This window comes from Bufo gargarizans, chromosome 5 (genome assembly GCF_014858855.1).
Source record: "Bufo gargarizans isolate SCDJY-AF-19 chromosome 5, ASM1485885v1, whole genome shotgun sequence".
Lineage (NCBI taxonomy): Eukaryota > Metazoa > Chordata > Amphibia > Anura > Bufonidae > Bufo > Bufo gargarizans.
In genome coordinates this window covers 216,116,783-216,128,650 of record NC_058084.1, presented here as the reverse complement: position 1 = coordinate 216,128,650, position 11,868 = coordinate 216,116,783, and the positions used below count along the sequence as shown (strand labels likewise).

The window sequence follows — 11,868 nt, the reverse complement described above, 5'->3', positions numbered from 1 at the left end:
TAGAAGAAAGTCACATGTCATATTCACTTCTCCTGGAAGCCCCAGGCAACAGGGCTTATCCCTCCATTAACCTTTTTTATTCACACGTTGGCAAGTCACATGGGAAATGATCATTGGGACTTTCTAGCCATAAGATTTTTACTGTTTTGTAGGAAACTACTCTGTACAAGGTTAGGGCTCCACGGTAACTTATCATATGTCAAGTCACGTAATAATCACATAATATCATTGCTTTATAAGAATCCAAAGGAAAATAATATTGCATGTGATTTGTGATAGTGTCAAATATATATATATATATATATATATATACACTAGCAGAAGGACCCGGCTTCTCACGGGTATATTTCATCTATTTCATTTAATGTTTGTGTGTGTTGTTAAAAGATATCGACAGTATCCACTATAACAGTGACATCTACAGTGCCCAGCCCCTTTAACAGTGACCTCCACAGCCTCTCCACCCCTTAACACTGCCGCCCCCCCACAGTGCCCCATCTCCTTAAAATGGGACCTCCACAGCAGCCCAACCCCTTAACTTTGACCTTCACAGCAGCCTGCCCCTTTAAGAGTGAGTTCCACAGCACCCCACCCCCTTGACAGTGACCTCCACAGGGGCCCAGACCCATAACAGTGACCTATACAACACCTGAACCTTATCACTGACAATAGGTAACAGTCCCCTTAACTGACCTCCACCATTCCCGGCCCCCTAAACAGAGACCTCCACAGCAACTGCCTTTGTAACAGTGACTGCCACAGTACCCCACTCGCTGAATAGTGACCTCACAGTACCTCTCTGCCTTAAGAAGTTACCTCACAGTACCCGCTGCCCCTTTAATAGTGGCCTCCACAGTCCCCTCCTCCCTTAACAGTGATCTCTACAGTGTCCGCCCCTTTAACAGTGCCCTCCGCAGCGACCTGCTCCCTTTACATTAACATGCTCAGCACCCTCCCATTTAATAATGACCTCCACAGCAGCCGGCCCTTTATTAGTGACCTCCACAGTACCCCGTCTCATTAACAGTGATTTCCACAATAACCTGCCCCCTTAACAGTGACCTCTACAGCATTTAGCCCCTTAACACTGAACTCCATAGCGGACCATCCCCTTAACTGTGACCTTCACCATTCCCTGCCCCCTTAAAAGAGACCTCCACAGTGCCCGCCCCTTTAACAGTGACCTCTACAGCATACTGCCCCCTTAACAGTGACCTCCACAGTGGGCCATCCCTTTAACAGTGACCTCCACAGTGGTCGCCCCTTTATTAGTGACTTCTACAGTACCGCATCTCCTTAACAGTGATTTCCCCTTAACAGTGGCCTCTACAGCAATCTGCCCCTTAACACTGACCTCCATAGCGGACTGTCCCCTTAAGGCCCCTTGCAGACGAGCATGTCCGGATTAGGTCCGGATGTGTCCCAGTGCATTGCGGCAAACCTGCGTGAGTTGGTATGCAATTGCAGTTAGTTTTGACTGCGATTGCGTTCCGTTGTTTAGTTTTTATCATTCGGGTGCAATGTGTTTTGCACACGCATGATAAAAAAACTGACTGTGGTACCCAGACCCGAACTTCTGTAGTGTAGATTGTATTATTTCCCCTTATAACATGGTTATAAGGGAAAATAATAGCATTCTGAATACAGAATGCATAGTACAATAGCGCTGGAGGGGTTAAAAAATAAATAAAAAATTACCTCACCTTAATCCACTTGTTTGCGCAGCCGGCATCTATTCTGTCTTGTTCTATGAGGAATAGGACCTTTGATGACGTCACTACGCTCATCACATGGTCCGTGACATGATCACTGTGGTGATGGATCATGTGACGGACCATGTGATGAACGTAGTGACGTCATTAAAGGGGCTATTCTTCACAAAAGAAGACAGAAGAGAAGCCGGGCTGCACGAACAAGTGGATTAAGGTGTGTTAAATAATTTTTTATTTTTTTTAACCCCTCCAGCCCTATTGTACTATGCATTCTGTATTCAGAATGCTATTATTTTCCCTTATAACCATGTTATAAGGGAAAATAATAATGATCGGGTCCCCATCCCGATCGTCACCTAGCAACTGTGTGTAAAAATCGCACCGCATCCGCACTTGCTTGCGGATGCTTGAGATTTTCACGCAACCCCATTCATTTCTATGGGGCCTGCGTTACGTGAAAAATGCACAAAGAGGAGCATGCTGTGATTTTCACGCAATGCACAAGTGATGCGTGAAAATCACCGCTCGTGTGCACAGCCCTATTGAAATGAATGGGTCAGGATTCAGTGCGGGTGCAAGGCGTTCAACTCACGCATTGCACTCGCGCGGAATACTTGCCCGTGTGAAAGGGGCCTAACTGTAACCTCCACAGCAGCCTGCACCTACGGTGGCCAGTGGTCTGATTTTAGGGTACTTTCACACTAGCGTTATTCTTTTCCAGCATAGAGTTCCGTCCTAGGGGCTCAATACCAGAAAAGAACTGATCAGTTTTATCCTTATGCATTCTGAATGGAGAGCAATCCGTTCAGGATACATCAGGATGTCTTCAGTTTAGTCTTTTTTGCCTTTTCAGGACGGACATAATACCGCAGCATACTGCGGTTTTATTTCCGTCCAAAATTCCGGAACACTTGCCGGCATTTTTTCCCATTGAAATGCATTAATTCCGGATCCGGCCCTGAGTGTTCCAGCAAAATGGATTTGTTTTTGCGGTCTGGGCATGTGCAGTATGAAAAAAAATGTTAAAAAAAATAAATGTCGGATCTGTTTTTCCGGATGACACCGGAGAGACGAATCCGGCATTTCAATGCATTTGACAGGCGGATCAGGATCCTGATCCGTTTGACAAATGCCATCAGTTTGAATATACGTTTTGACGGATCCGGCAGGCAGTTCTGGCCATGGAACTGCCTGCCGGAATCCTCAGCTGTAGTGTGACAGTACCCTTAGACTGGACAGTCTGGCTTTCAAACTCCCTGTCCTCCATCCGGTGCAGGGCCTGGACAGACACAGGGATGCCCTTTTGAATAGCTCGCTTTCAAACAGTAGCACTGTGCTGCTTGATCATGAGCTGCAGGGAGAAAGTCACCCTCCCTTCCACCGCTGCAGCTGACAGAAGTAGATTTTTTCCTTCATTTTTTCAATCCCCATAGGCTGTGGAGTGGGAAGGGGGTGTGGCCTAACTGGATCGAGGCATGGCTTAGCAGGACCTGGGGGCAGGGGTTTTAAGTCAGTATTTTGAGGGTGGCCTGAATGGCCACCCTACCTGCCCCTGAACTGTGACCTCCACAGCCCTCCACTCCCTTAGCAGTGTCATCCATAGAGCCCTGCCACTTTAAAGTCTACAGCAGTGAAGAAAAATGGCTGGGTTGTTATGGAAACCTGATGTAAAACTGTGTGTGGTGACTAAGGACCTGCGAGCTTCCATTGGCTGATAAGGGACATGTGATGTGCCATATTTGCATTTGTGTGGGAATATCTCAGGAACCATACGTGCTAGAGAGCTGAGACACAGTCTAAAACCTTCCCGGACACCTGATACACATGTGTGTCAAATTTTGTGATTGTAAATGTGAGGGTGCGGATTCCTTTAGCGAACATTCACACATACATACACTCAGCTTTATATATTAGATAGATTCAACCCTATAGGGATTTATTAACCATGGCCATTTAATCAACTTGGAGCCTTGGCCATGAAGGGCATCTGTTAGCAGATTGGTACCTATGACAATGTCTCGCCTGTTTCATGTGCGCTTCGCAGCTAAAAAAATCTGTGTTGGCCTCATGTCCATATGTGCCCACATTGCTGTGAAAAATTATATTTTATTATATTCAAATGATCATCTAGGAGCAACAGGGGCATAGATGTTGCTCCTAGAGGCTCAGCTCTTTCTGCAACTGCCGCGCCCTCTCCACTTTGACAGGGCCAGGCATAATAACGTTTTCACTGCCTGATCCTGTCAAAGAGCAGAGAATTCTCAAGTTGTAATGGCAACGCTCCCGTTGCTCCTAAAGGCTCAATTGCATATAGTAAAACATAATATTTCTCAGCAATGGGGGCACATATGAACATGGTACCAACACAGGTGCCTTCAGCAAGTATTGGGGTGTTCGGCCCGAACACATTGCTATATTCGCGTGCTCGGCCGTGCACCTGAGTATAATGGAAGTCAATGGGAGACAAACAGGCACCCCCTGCTCAGAAGAGAAGATGGTGTCTGGTTCATAAAACAAGGTTAGAAATTGATGGAAACCTCATGAAAATGGTTTGGAAATAGCATTAACAGGATAGCTGGAGATGTCTTAGACTCCTATTATGTGCGACATACAATAGACAACCACACAAAGGCTATATCCCAAAAGCCAGGTATGTGCAAGCCATCAATCTATCCATGAGACAGATGACAGGCTTAGTCAGCATACCTTACAATGGCAGCCTTGTGCACTAAGAGATATTCCAAACTAGTTATCATCTGACTGAGAGCCAGTAAACTTCAAAGTTATTTTGCATCTGTTGGATGGCTTGCGTGGACCTGCACACCTAGATCAATATCATTAGGGTGACAAAAAGTTTTCCGATTGTCCTAACATAATATTCAATAACCTTTCTATACAGTTTTGTCATGTAAAAAATAATTTGCATAAAAATGGGCATATGGGAAAGACATGCAAATGAGCAGAATCTGCCTTGATTTTCAGTCATAAGACTATAAATACCAATAGACAGCGCTATTGAGTTATGAACAGCGCCCTCTATTGGGTTAACAGTCTTATGATGAGACAAATATTCTTGTCAGAAGACTATGAAACCGATTAGAATATTCGCAATCTACACTAGGATGATATCTGACACTGGGAAAGCTGGGTAATAACTCGCAATCTACACTGAGTTATTACCCAGCTTTTCCAGTGTCAGATATTATCACTGACTTACTACATAATTATTACATAATATTCGCTATATATTGCTATATATCCTTTTTTTTGAATATTACGAATATTCTAAAAAACGGGTACAAATCTGCTGACAGATGCCCTTTAAACAACACTACACAATGAGATTTTAGCACTCGATGAATACCATGAGGTACATGGAGGGAATGGCAGCCACCTAGTCTGAATTACAAGGAGCAATTATACCAGTTTTAAAATCTGTTTAGTACAATATTGGAAACTACTTAAAGCAAGTAATCAACAGAAGCACGGATCGGAACTCCATGGAAGCACTATGGGGCTTCCGTGGTGTTTCTAGCCGTGCCTCGGCACTGCAAAAAAGTAGTGCATGCACTACTTTTTTGCGGTGCGGACCGTCAGATGCAGATCGTGGACCCCATTAAAGTGAATGGGTGCGCGATCTGCATGCGGCTGCCCCGCGGTAGGTGCCCGTGCATTGCGGACGACAATTTGCAGTCTGCAGCATGGGCACGGAGCCCTTACATTTGTGGGCATGAGCCCTAAGGCTCATTCACACGACCGCAAGAACTCCGTACTGTGGACCACATACCATATTGCAGTGAGCACCAATTGACTTAAATGGGTCCGCGATATGCAAAATACAGCAAAAGATTTGCTTTGTGGTGTGAAGGCACAGACCCGAAAGCCAACAGAAGCGCTTCATAGTGTTTCCCAGGACTTCTGATATGTGTCCCGCTCAGCAAAAGATGGAACATGCCCTATCTTTCGCCATATCTTGTGGATCACTTAAACATTGAAGTCAATGGGTCTGTGGTCCTCAATACAGGCACGGAGCCCTTGCGGTGTGTGAATGAGTCCTTAACTGCAGCTGCAATTCCTGGGCTACTCTTTTAGTATCATGAGGCAAACTGTGCGATTGGTAGTCCAAGACACTTCCTGCATGGTCAGCCATGCTCTTGGACTGGCCAACACTGCTCATAAGAGGGCAGCAGGAAGTATATTGGACAACCTAATTCACAGTGTGCCTTAGGTAGACTGAAAAGTGATGCAGCCATCTGGGATGGCAGAGGAGCCCGGAAACTGGTGGATCAGCTGAAAAGATAAAAAGAAGGTCACCAAGTAAATGTTCTGGCGTCAGGTATCCATGGGAACCAGACTGGGCCTCCAAGCACAGGAGCGATGGCCAACAGGAGGCAGCGCAGGCCTGCTCGATGCAAGGTCAAATCACTTGTGGCATCCCATGTGACCAGAAGTGAGGCCTACTTAAACTGGTCAGAGTTGCCTGTGAATTGATCTTCTTACCGCAAACTTTTATTCTGCACAGTTTCACAGGTTGCCCTCGACTATTGCATTTTTTCCAGTACTGGGATATCCTGTTGCTAAAATAGTAACCTCTTTGTAGTGTCGGTTAACTTTTGGTAGTCCCTTAATTTTAGATCATAGAATTATCAGCAATATAACTCGTGCAAAGGTGTAACATAAAGGGAAATTCTTTGCAAAGTCTTCTAATAAAATATAACTGCAGGCAGATATCTCTGGCAGCCGTAAATCTCCCATATACTTCATTAAACCTTTGTGCCCTGTTGCATCAATGTATTCACTGTGAGGGTTAATTACAACTGGCAAACTAGTAGCATTAATGCATCTCATAAATCACTGAGCCCTCACAGTGACTAAGGAACGCCACGAAAGAGAACAGACATAAGGTGGCCTCGTGCAATAAGATGTGCCGTATTTTCCTATAGTGTTTCTAGGGGAAGAAAATGGTGGGGAATTCTGTGACTTTTAATGCAGACATGAGGGTAGATTTATCAGTACTGTGATGAACTATGTAAACTGAGATTAGACAGTCTAAAGATCAGGGGTAGGGATGAGCGAACTCGAACTGTATAGTTCGGGTTCGTACCGAATTTTGGGGTGTCCGTGACACGGACCCGAACCCGGACATTTTCGTAAAAGTCCGGGTTCGGGTTCGGTGTTCGTCGCTTTCTTCGCGCTTTTGTGACGCTTTCTTGGCGCTTTTTGAAAGGCTGCAAAGCAGCCAATCAACAAGCGTCATACTACTTGCCCCAAGAGGCCATCACAGCCATGCCTACTATTGGCATGGCTGTGATTGGCCAGAGCACCATGTGACCCAGCCTCTATTTAAGCTGGAGTCACATAGCGCCGCCCGTCACTCTGCTCTGATTAGCGTAGGGAGAGGTTGCGGCTGCGACAGTAGGGCGAGATTAGGCAGATTAACTCCTCCAAAGGACTTGATTAACTGATCGATCTGCAGCTGTGGATCATTGAGCTGCTGATCCTCAATTGCTCACTGTTTTTAGGCTGCACAGACCGTTTGTCAGTCTCATTTTTCTGGGGTGATCGGCGGCCATTTTGTGTCTTGTGGTGCGCCAGCACAAGCTGCGACCAAGTGCATTTAACCCTCAATGGTGTGGTTGTTTTTTGGCTAAAGCCTACATCAGGGTGAAGCTGTCACACCAAGTGCATTTAACCAGCAATAGTCTGTTCATTTTTTGGCCATATACAAAATCAGGGGCAAGCTGCGCCTGTCACCAAGTGCATTTAACCCTCAATGGTGTGGTTGTTTTTTGGCTAAAGCCTACATCAGGGTGAAGCTGTCACACCAAGTGCATTTAACCAGCAATAGTCTGTTCATTTTTTGGCCATATACAAAATCAGGGGCAAGCTGCGCCTGTCACCAAGTGCATTTAACCCTCAATGGTGTGGTTGTTTTTTGGCTAAAGCCTACATCAGGGTGAAGCTGTCACACCAAGTGCATTTAACCAGCAATAGTCTGTTCATTTTTTGGCCATATCCCAGTCTAATTCTGTCACTAAATCCATACCGGTCACCCAGCGCCTAAATACTAGGCCTCAAATTTATATCCAGCTAAATCTGTCCCTAGTGCTGTAGCTGGGCGAGTTATTTAGTGTCCGTTCAAGCACATTTCTTGTTCTGGGTTGAAATACAATTCCCAATTTAGCAATTTCATAATTTAGTGGTTCCTGCTATATCAGAGCTATTTGAAATCTATCCCAAAAAGGGTATATAATATTGAAGGTGCACATTGGGTCATTCAGAATAACTTCACACACACCCGCTACTGTGTATTTCCAAGTCTAATTCTGTCACTAAACCCATACCTGTCACCCAGCGCCTAAATACTAGGCCTCAAATTTAAATCCCTCTAAATCTCTCGTTACCCACCGCTGTACTGTTGTTGCTGGGCAAGATATTTAGTGTCCGTCAAAGCACATTTTTTGTTCTGGGTTGAAGTACAATTCCCAATTTAGCAATTTCATAATTTAGTGGTTTCTGCTATATCAGAGCTATTTGAAATCTATCCCTAAAAGGGTATATAATATTGAAGGTGCACATAGGGTCATTCAGAATAACTTCACACACACGCTTCTGTGCATTTCCAAGTCTAATTCTGTCACTAAATCCATACCGGTGACCCAGCGCCTAAATACTAGGCCTCAAATTTAAATCCCTCTAAATCTCTCGTTACCCACCGCTGTACTGTTGTTGCTGGGCAAGATATTTAGTGTCCGTCAAAGCACATTTTTTGTTCTGGGTTGAAGTACAATTCCCAATTTAGCAATTTCATAATTTAGTGGTTTCTGCTATATCAGAGCTATTTGAAATCTATCCCTAAAAGGGTATATAATATTGAAGGTGCACATAGGGTCATTCAGAATAACTTCACACACACGCTTCTGTGCATTTCCAAGTCTAATTCTGTCACTAAATCCATACCGGTGACCCAGCGCCTAAATACTAGGCCTCAAATTTAAATCCCTCTAAATCTCTCGTTACCCACCACTGTACTGTTGTTGCTGGGCAAGATATTTAGTGTCCGTCAAAGCACATTTTTTGTTCTGGGTTGAAGTACAATTCCCAATTTAGCAATTTCATAATTTAGTGGTTCCTGCTATATCAGAGCTATTTGAAATCTATCCCAAAAAGGGTATATAATATTGAAGGTGCACATTGGGTCATTCAGAATAACTTCACACACACCCGCTACTGTGTATTTCCAAGTCTAATTCTGTCACTAAACCCATACCTGTCACCCAGCGCCTAAATACTAGGCCTCAAATTTAAATCCCTCTAAATCTCTCGTTACCCACCGCTGTACTGTTGTTGCTGGGCAAGATATTTAGTGTCCGTCAAAGCACATTTTTTGTTCTGGGTTGAAGTACAATTCCCAATTTAGCAATTTCATAATTTAGTGGTTTCTGCTATATCAGAGCTATTTGAAATCTATCCCTAAAAGGGTATATAATATTGAAGGTGCACATAGGGTCATTCAGAATAACTTCACACACACGCTTCTGTGCATTTCCAAGTCTAATTCTGTCACTAAATCCATACCGGTGACCCAGCGCCTAAATACTAGGCCTCAAATTTAAATCCCTCTAAATCTCTCGTTACCCACCGCTGTACTGTTGTTGCTGGGCAAGATATTTAGTGTCCGTCAAAGCACATTTTTTGTTCTGGGTTGAAGTACAATTCCCAATTTAGCAATTTCATAATTTAGTGGTTCCTGCTATATCAGAGCTATTTGAAATCTATCCCAAAAAGGGTATATAATATTGAAGGTGCACATTGGGTCATTCAGAATAACTTCACACACACCCGCTACTGTGTATTTCCAAGTCTAATTCTGTCACTAAACCCATACCTGTCACCCAGCGCCTAAATACTAGGCCTCAAATTTAAATCCCTCTAAATCTCTCGTTACCGCTGTACTGTTGTAGCTGGGAAAGTTATTTAGTGCCCGTCAAAGCACATTTTTTGTTCTGGGTTGAAGTACAATTCCCAATTTAGCAATTTCATAATTTAGTGGTTCCTGCTATATCAGAGCTATTTGAAATCTATCCCAAAAAGGGTATATAATATTCAAGGTGCACATTGGGTCATTCAGAATAACTTCACACACACGCTTCTGTGCATTTCCAAGTCTAATTCTGTCACTAAATCCATACCGGTCACCCAGCGCCTAAATACTAGGCCTCAAATTTATATCCCGCTGAATTTGAATACAATACATTGGGCCAAATAATATATTTGTTGTTGTGGTGAACCATAACAATGAGAAAAACATCTAGTAAGGGACGCGGACGTGGACATGGTCGTGGTGGTGTTAGTGGACCCTCTGGTGCTGGGAGAGGACGTGGCCGTTCTGCCACATCCACACGTCCTAGTGTACCAACTACCTCAGGTCCCAGTAGCCGCCAGAATTTACAGCGATATATGGTGGGGCCCAATGCCGTTCTAAGGATGGTAAGGCCTGAGCAGGTACAGGCATTAGTCAATTGGGTGGCCGACAGTGGATCCAGCACGTTCACATTATCTCCCACCCAGTCTTCTGCAGAAAGCGCACAGATGGCGCCTGAAAACCAACCCCATCAGTCTGTCACATCACCCCCATGCATACCAGGGAAACTGTCTCAGCCTCAAGTTATGCAGCAGTCTCTTATGCTGTTTGAAGACTCCGCTGGCAGGGTTTCCCAAGGGCATCCACCTAGCCCTTCCCCAGCGGTGAAAGACATAGAATGCACTGACGCACAACCACTTATGTTTCCTGATGATGAGGACATGGGAATACCACCTCAGCATGTCTCTGATGATGACGAAACACAGGTGCCAACTGCTGCGTCTTTCTGCAGTGTGCAGACTGAACAGGAGGTCAGGGATCAAGACTGGGTGGAAGACGATGCAGGGGACGATGAGGTCCTAGACCCCACATGGAATGAAGGTCGTGCCACTGACTTTCACAGTTCGGAGGAAGAGGCAGTGGTGAGACCGAGCCAACAGCGTAGCAAAAGAGGGAGCAGTGGGCAAAAGCAGAACACCCGCCGCCAAGAGACTCCGCCTGCTACTGACCGCCGCCATCTGGGACCGAGCACCCCAAAGGCAGCTTCAAGGAGTTCCCTGGCATGGCACTTCTTCAAACAATGTGCTGACGACAAGACCCGAGTGGTTTGCACGCTGTGCCATCAGAGCCTGAAGCGAGGCATTAACGTTCTGAACCTGAGCACAACCTGCATGACCAGGCACCTGCATGCAAAGCATGAACTGCAGTGGAGTAAACACCTTAAAACCAAGGAAGTCACTCAGGCTCCCCCTGCTACCTCTTCTGCTGCTGCCGCCTCGGCCTATTCTGCTGCTGCCGCCTCGGCCTCTTCCTCCGCCTCTGGAGGAACGTTGGCACCTGCCGCCCAGCAAACAGGGGATGTACCACCAACACCACCACCACCACCTCCGTCACCAAGCGTCTCAACCATGTCACACGCCAGCGTTCAGCTCTCCATCTCACAAACATTTGATAGAAAGCGTAAATTCCCACCTAGCCACCCTCGATCCCTGGCCCTGAATGCCAGCATTTCTAAACTACTGGCCTATGAAATGCTGTCATTTAGGCTGGTGGACACAGACAGCTTCAAACAGCTCATGTCGCTTGCTGTCCCACAGTATGTTGTTCCCAGCCGGCACTACTTCTCCAAGAGAGCCGTGCCTTCCCTGCACAACCAAGTATCCGATAAAATCAAGTGTGCACTGCGCAACGCCATCTGTAGCAAGGTCCACCTAACCACAGATACGTGGACCAGTAAGCACGGCCAGGGACGCTATATCTCCCTAACTGCACACTGGGTAAATGTAGTGGCAGCTGGGCCCCAGGCGGAGAGCTGTTTGGCGCACGTCCTGCCGCCGCCAAGGATCGCAGGGCAACATTCTTTGCCTCCTGTTGCCACCTCCTCCTTCTCGGCTTCCTCCTCCTCTTCTTCCACCTGCTCATCCAGTCAGCCACACACCTTCACCACCAACTTCAGCACAGCCCGGGGTAAACGTCAGCAGGCCATTCTGAAACTCATATGTTTGGGGGACAGGCCCCACACCGCACAGGAGTTGTGGCGGGGTATTGAACAACAGACCGACGAGTGGTTGC

The 11,868-nt window shown here is 45.8% G+C and overlaps 1 protein-coding gene across 3 annotated transcripts in view; it reads right to left on the bottom strand.

Annotated features, from left to right (window-relative positions):
- PDE1C (phosphodiesterase 1C) overlaps positions 1-11,868 on the bottom strand; it is a 1,393,842-nt gene that overhangs the window by 768,464 nt on the left and 613,510 nt on the right. The gene's annotated exons all lie outside the window — the stretch shown is intronic.